We start from the raw sequence: 7,228 nt of genomic DNA, 5'->3' as shown, positions 1-7,228 counted from the left end.
TCCAGCCTTGGTACGAGGCAAAGGCCCCACACAATCCACAATAACTCTCTCAAATGGTTCCCCAACAGCAGGAATTGGGCAGAGCGGCGCAGCAGGAATAGTTTGATTAGGTTTTCCCGTTAGCTGACAAATAGCACAAGTGCGACAATATTGGGACACAGCTTGTTTCAGCCCCGGCCAAAAGAAGTGTTTTAGGATTCGGGAATACGTTTTTGTAATACCCAAATGCCCCGCCCAATCATGGTCGTGTGCTAACGAGAGGACCTGCTGCCTATATACAGATGGAACCACAATCTGGACCACTGCGCTCCATTCCGATTCCTGTGCTCCGTTTGGACACCACTTGCGCATTAACAACCCTTGGTCGCTAAAGTAGCCCATGCACTTTGTTTTGATTTCCTCTTGGCTCACCACAGCAGCTAGACATTTCTTTAGTGTGGGATCCTCACCTTGTGCTTGGATAAGGCTTTCCCTGGTTACAGGCAGAATCAAATTATTTTTCCCACCCCCAGTTACCCCCCCCCCCCTGGCATTAACACTCTGCAGTTGTGTCAACACTTTAGGAGCGGCAGACAACGTTTTGTCACTCGCAAGAGCGCGCATGACAATGGAGTCGGACAAATCAGAATCATCCCCTGTTTTGCATGACTGTGCACGGGTGATCACACAGGCTGGAAAAGCCTCAGGGTATCTCATAGCCAGGGTGTCGTTTTCAATAGCACATTCCACCACAGGACGTTCTACCACTTCCAACACAGGATACACTTTCCCACCTGCGATATCATTCCCCATGACAAATGAAATCCCCTCAATGGGTAATTCATCACGCACCGCTACATTAAAGTACCCAGAGACCAGGGCCGACTGTATATACAGCGTGTGCAAAGGTGCAGAAATATAGCCCATTTCCACCCCTCGTATAACTGCACTGGACCCGCAGGCCGTGTCGCCATTCAAAGGCAGTACCCCCGCTAGTACTACACTTTGTTGGGCCCCGGTATCTCTCAGCATACGTACCGCAGTACGCTCAACAGAATGCTGTGACACAGAAATCTCGCCATCAAACACAAATGGATCAAAACTGGAATCTGGACCAGGACGTGCACACACAAAAGCAGTTCCCACACTTTTCTCCGCTCTGATCAATCCCATACTTTTAGTATTAGTACCATTTTGTTCTTGCCGTTGTCTTGTTCTGCACTGGCCAATGAAATGGCCCACCTTTTTGCAGTAGTGACAAGTGCGCTCCTCCCTCGGTTTATCACCACCCTGCTCAGACGAACGCTGAGTCTGTGCGTAATTACGCGCATCACCAGATTTGTTTGTTTTCTTACTACTTGACTCTGAAGCATAAAACACATTTTTATGCGTCAACACATACTCGTCAGCGAAGATAGCTGCTTCCCCCACTGCTACCACTCTCTGTTCATTTAAGTGCATGCATATGCTATCTGGCAAGCCCCTCTTAAATTCCTCCATCAATAGTAGTGCGCGCAGTGATTGCAAATCGGTCACTTTGCTTGCCGCGCACCACCTATCGAACAGAGCCTCCTTTTCCCGAGCGAACTCGACAAAAGTTTGGCTAGCGTTCTTGGACAGCTGCCTAAACTTCTGCCGGTACGCTTCAGGCACCTTTTCATATGCCCGCAAAATGGTTGCCTTCACAATTACATAATCCATGCTATCCTGAACAGAGAGCGTAGCCATCACCTCCTGTGCTTTACCCAGCAGTTTGCACTGGAGCAGTATGGACCAAACGTCCTTAGGCCAAGCGAGGGCAGTAGCCACACGCTCAAAGGCGCTAAAATAGGAATCCACTTCAGATTCACGAAAAATGGGGACCAGACCAATATGCCGTGCTATATCAAATCTTGACATACCTGGTGTGTCGCCGAGACTGGGACCGGACCGTGACTGGGGTGCCTGCTGCCCTGTAGATTCCGCTGCCAACCTTGCCTTTTTTTCCTCCCATTCCAACTCCATTTGCCGTATGCGGATCTCCTTCTCATTTTGCATTTTGGTGATTGCCAGCTGGAACTCTCTTTCTTGTTCCTTCTCTCTCTCTTGCTCTCTCTGCTTAATGCGCGCTATGCGCACTTTTAATTGAGAGCCCTGTAGGACAGACTTATTGTCGGACCCAGCTGAACCCGAGGAGGATCCCGAACCCAGGCGCGGTCGTGGGGGTTCAGTGAATTCCTTAGGCCTCACCACCGGAGGCTGTGCCACCGGCTGTGCCGCGCCCTCGTCCTCCACCTTTCCCTCACTACCTCTCATGGCCCCGTCGGTCCCCCCTACAGATGCAGCTGTAAGCCCATCTGCCCTAAGCGGAACAACAGTAGGCGACTGAGGCAAACTATCCAGTAAGTCCGTTACTTTTGCTGCTGCGGACAGCACCTCAGCGATCACAGGAACTACCAGGACACCCATCTCTACCAGTCTCGTGAACACCATGTCTTTAATTCTACTTTTTGCGTCCCCAGTCTTCACCGTGACTCTATAGTGGTCCGCTAGTTTTAACAAGTCCTCCTTACGGCATTTGTCAAACTCACCTATGGAGGGATCGGCCACGAACACATTGAGGTCAAAGGATGCCATCTTCGCCACCTTATCACAATACCGCTAATAAAACAACAACTCCAGCCAGCACTTTCCCAAACCCGGTACCTTCTGTGCTTTGGACGAGCCCCCAACTGTTACATTCCCCTTTTCAGGTCTAGGGGTATAAGGAGCCGATGCAACACGGCTGGCGTGATAATTGTTATTTATTCACGTTATCAAGATAAGGTATCATAATAATAACAAACAATAAAGAGGGACAACTGGAAATACAAACGAAAAGACAGGCTATATGGGGCAACTCAAAGAAACCATCAAAACTATCTAGCCCTATTCTAAAGTATCGCACAACACTCTTACCTAACTCTAATCAATGAATGAAATGAAATATACACAAAGTCAATCTACCTAAACTGTCTACGCTAACTACTGCCTAACAAAGATTTACAAAAAGTACGCACCCATACGCCGTAAATATATATATTATATATTATATATCTCTATATATATATATAATTATAATCAGTTGTATCTTTTTAGCTCTGAACCACCGATGACTGAAATAAAGCTCAGGGGACCACACACAGGTTTAGCCCCTGGCCTATACTTATTAAACAGATTTTGAGCGTCTTAGTTAGCTCCTACACCATGGACAAAGTACTGCTCAGTATGAGGTGACTGAGAGACAATGCCAATGAGTGCATGACACAGGTGCAGCTAAGTAGTCTTCACAGTTAGTCCTCTGAGCGCGGATTGGCTCCTGGTGACTAGGAGGTGGGCAGACAGCAAGGAGGTTGATGGTTCGTCTCCGCCTCCACGCCCCACAGCAGACCAGACCTGTGACTGAAAGTGTTGATCAGCACTCTGTACAATGCAACCCATTCATGATATATTATATATACCTATATATACACATATAAATATAAACCATTATCATATGATATATATATATATATATATAAATATAATCATTACTTTATCATCTCATAACTATAAACATACTCCCCGAGTATGTAACACCCACGACTGAGTAGACTTCACCTCCACTCTGCCTGAACACGAATTAGGACCATGCACCAATTTCACAGACCCTGAAGAGAGATAGAGAGGTGGGGGGAGGTACAATTTAAACTGTCTAGATACAGCATTATGATATTTACACCTTCAACATTCATTAAAAACACAGCGCACATTTTAGAACCCCCAACCCATTTAGGCCTGAGACCGATTCTAAAAACGCTTCTAAATCCTGTACATATATGCACATGTACATATATGTACATAAATAATACAATACAATATAATAATAATAATAATAATACAATTATAAATAATACAATAATAATAATAATAATAATATAATAGCAACAATTTTATTTACACATACACAGAAATTGTGTATGTGGTTTGGGAACCAGTGATGTAGCCTATTATATGTAAATGACATAATCTATATCTTTATCTTTCTGAATAAAAAAATATCCAAATATGTATATATACCAGTAAGACGCGCAAACGCGGGAAGCGAACGCAGCTGAGACCCTGCAGATCATGTCTGTCTGTCTGTCTGTGTGTCTGTCCCGCTGTTACTGTATATGTGGACCTGGCCCCTTTTGTGCCCATATATGGAGCTGAGTGGACCTGGCCCCTTTTGTGCCCATATATGGAGCTGAGTGGACCTGGCCCCTTTTGTGCCCATATATGGAGCTGAGTGGACCTGGCCCCTTTTGTGCCCATATATGGAGCTGAGTGATTGCTGATGCAACACACTCCATATTTGGATAGCGGGACAGACACACACACACACACACAGACAGACAGACAGACAGACAGACAGACAGACAGACAGACAGACAGGATCTGCTAGGTCTCATAGTAAACTGCCCCCTGGGCTTGGTATGGATTTGATAGTGAGACAGTAGAGTTTCATTACAGATGCTCTTTATTTTTGGTGTGGCACCGTGAAAACTAGAAAAAGCATAAAACACAAAGAATATGCATCACCATCAACATAAAATAATAAGCCAATATAAGCAAAACAACTTCACAATAAGCAAAGATATACTTATTAAAACAATGCAAGTAAGCTTAGCTATGTGAGGACCAAACACTAAACAGCATAGACAAATTAAAATCAGCCTTTGAAAACGAAAAAGTCTTTCAGGTATAGCCATGTGTTGCAGTCACATGACAATAGTGTTTACATTGATTAGGGCAATAAAAAACGCTCTTCTTTTAACTAAACAAACACACAACTCTTGGCACTATGAAATGTTCTTATACAGACCTCATTCCGCCTTCCAAGCGGTGTTAAAAAGGGAAATAAAGCATATTTATTTGTGACAAACGTCTAGCTGTTTGGACTGCTAACGCCATCTTGGATTTTTAGAACTCCCGCGAGATTCCCACAATGATACGAATACTGGAGAACTCGGGTCGCCGACTCTTCTTCATCTTTGCCGAGATTTCTTCCCCTTTCGCCGACTCTTCGTCACTTTCCGGTCCGAGTTCTGTCTGAGAACTCGGACGGACTTCTCAAGACAAGTCGGCAAACCGTGGAGAATATTCGGCAGAATCTGAAGAAGAGTCGTCGCGCGGCGAATCTTCTTCACATTCTGCCGAATATTCTCCACGTTTCGGGGAGAATATTCGGGGTTTCTGAATGTTAGCTAATGTGCTAACGATGCTAAAGCAACACAACCAAAACATACGCTAACACTGAGGAGCTAAAGTAAACAAACAGACGCTAACACTGCTGAGGAGCTAAAGTAAACGTGACGTTGTTGTGATACTGTATAAAACAGTGCAGTGGCAGATAAATGTAATGTAAATGTCTAGCCTACTACAACAGTACAGAATAGGCTAACTAACGAGATGCAAATATGCAAAATTATATAGCCCGCAGCCTCGAATGCAATTGATCATCACTTGGTATGCTAAGTCGAGTGATCTACCACACAGAGTTCATGTTGTTGTTGTAGTAACGAGATGCAAATATGCAAAATTATATAGCCCGCAGCCTCGAATGCAATTGATCATCACTTGGTATGCTAAGTCGAGTGATCTACCACACAGAGTTCATGTTGTTGTTGTAGTTCTGTTGTAGTTCTGAAAATGCAAATGATCAATCACTGTTCTAATAGACCTACTCTACTTCCTGACTGAATTACATCTGAATAGCAACGATGATGATGATGATGGCTACACATATTTGTTCTAATAGACAGACCTCTCTATAAACGCCAACCCCAAAACGTTCTAAGCGCATAACCAACGGGACGTCCATACAACGTCCATACGACGTCAAACAGACCTCTCTGTAAAGTGTAAACCCAACCCCAAAACGTACGTCCAGGTCGACGTCCCAGCCAGACGTCCATACGACGTCCGTACAACGTCGTCGAGACGACCTGACAGTCAAACTCAGGAGACGACATGCAGACTCAGTCCGTTGCAAAAAAGACGTCCATGTGACGTCCATACAACGTTGACAGGACCTGCTGCATTGGGATAGCTAAACGGAAACGCTTTCCCGTTCATTCTCTACGGTAGTGTGCTGAACCACTAACGTCAACTACTGTCATCTTTATTACATCAGCTAATGGAAAGTAAAAAGAAACATTAAGCCTACTTCAGGAAGAATACTGTTTTTCAAAACTTGTGTATTAGGCTACCTTCACTTGTAACGAGTTAGATCCTAGATGTCCCCTCCCCAGACCTTCCTGGTATACTTTCCCTCCAGTTAAAATTATTTATATTATTTATTACACTCAAACTACCAGCAAAAACATTCTCTGGGCCTTCGACTGTCAGACAAAAACACACATTGATGCAAACTTAATACTAAAGTGTTACGTGAACATACTGCAATGCAACAATAATAATCAAATCCTGTATGTGTCCACTGTAGGCTATTAGACAGCCCATCCAATAGCCAATAACTCAAGTACTATGCAGGGTTTAAATTGGTAAACTTTTATTTCTTGTGCAAGCAGAGAGCGCAAGTACTGTGGTCGCGCTTGTACGAATGTGCGTATGCTCGGAGGTATAGGCTGAGATTTGAACGTTTGTAGCGGTCGACAGTACTTGCGCACAAGTAGGCACTCGACAGAGTACTACTGTTTAAGATTTTATTCGTTTTCTCTGAACATGGAGTGTAAATGTTTGGGTTGTGTATAGAATTGTGATAATTAAGAGTAAATGCTTCATCATACTCTTTTTCGAACATTGTTGTGTTTTGCTAGTTGTTTTCCTGTTTTGTATATTATGTGTTTTTAATTTATGTTAGAAATAACCAAATGCATTCATTATTCATTCAATATTCCACATTTGTATTGCACAGGGCCCTAAAGTCTTGACTTATGAACATGAAAATAAATGTCATTGTCACTCAGATTTAGTGGAGGAAGTTGCCCCAGAGAGGAAGTGTTCTTTGTACCTCTATTTAGTCACCTGTTTATTACTTTAGTGAGATTGTCAAAGAACTGTTGTTTTTGTTATTAAGACCTGTTTATTTGTTATTAAGACCTGTTTATGATCTTTGGCATAGTCATTAAACTATACATGATGTGCAGCTTTTACTTGCTATAGTTCCATCATAATATGCATAGAAAGTGCTTCTGTCAAAAATCAAAGGGGGGTGCATTTCCCAGTAGGTCAATTTTTTCCATGG

This window comes from Protomyctophum bolini, assembly GCF_963924005.1.
Source record: "Protomyctophum bolini genome assembly, chromosome: 11".
In the NCBI taxonomy this organism is placed as follows: domain Eukaryota; kingdom Metazoa; phylum Chordata; class Actinopteri; order Myctophiformes; family Myctophidae; genus Protomyctophum; species Protomyctophum bolini.
Note: the sequence above shows the minus strand (reverse complement) of the source record.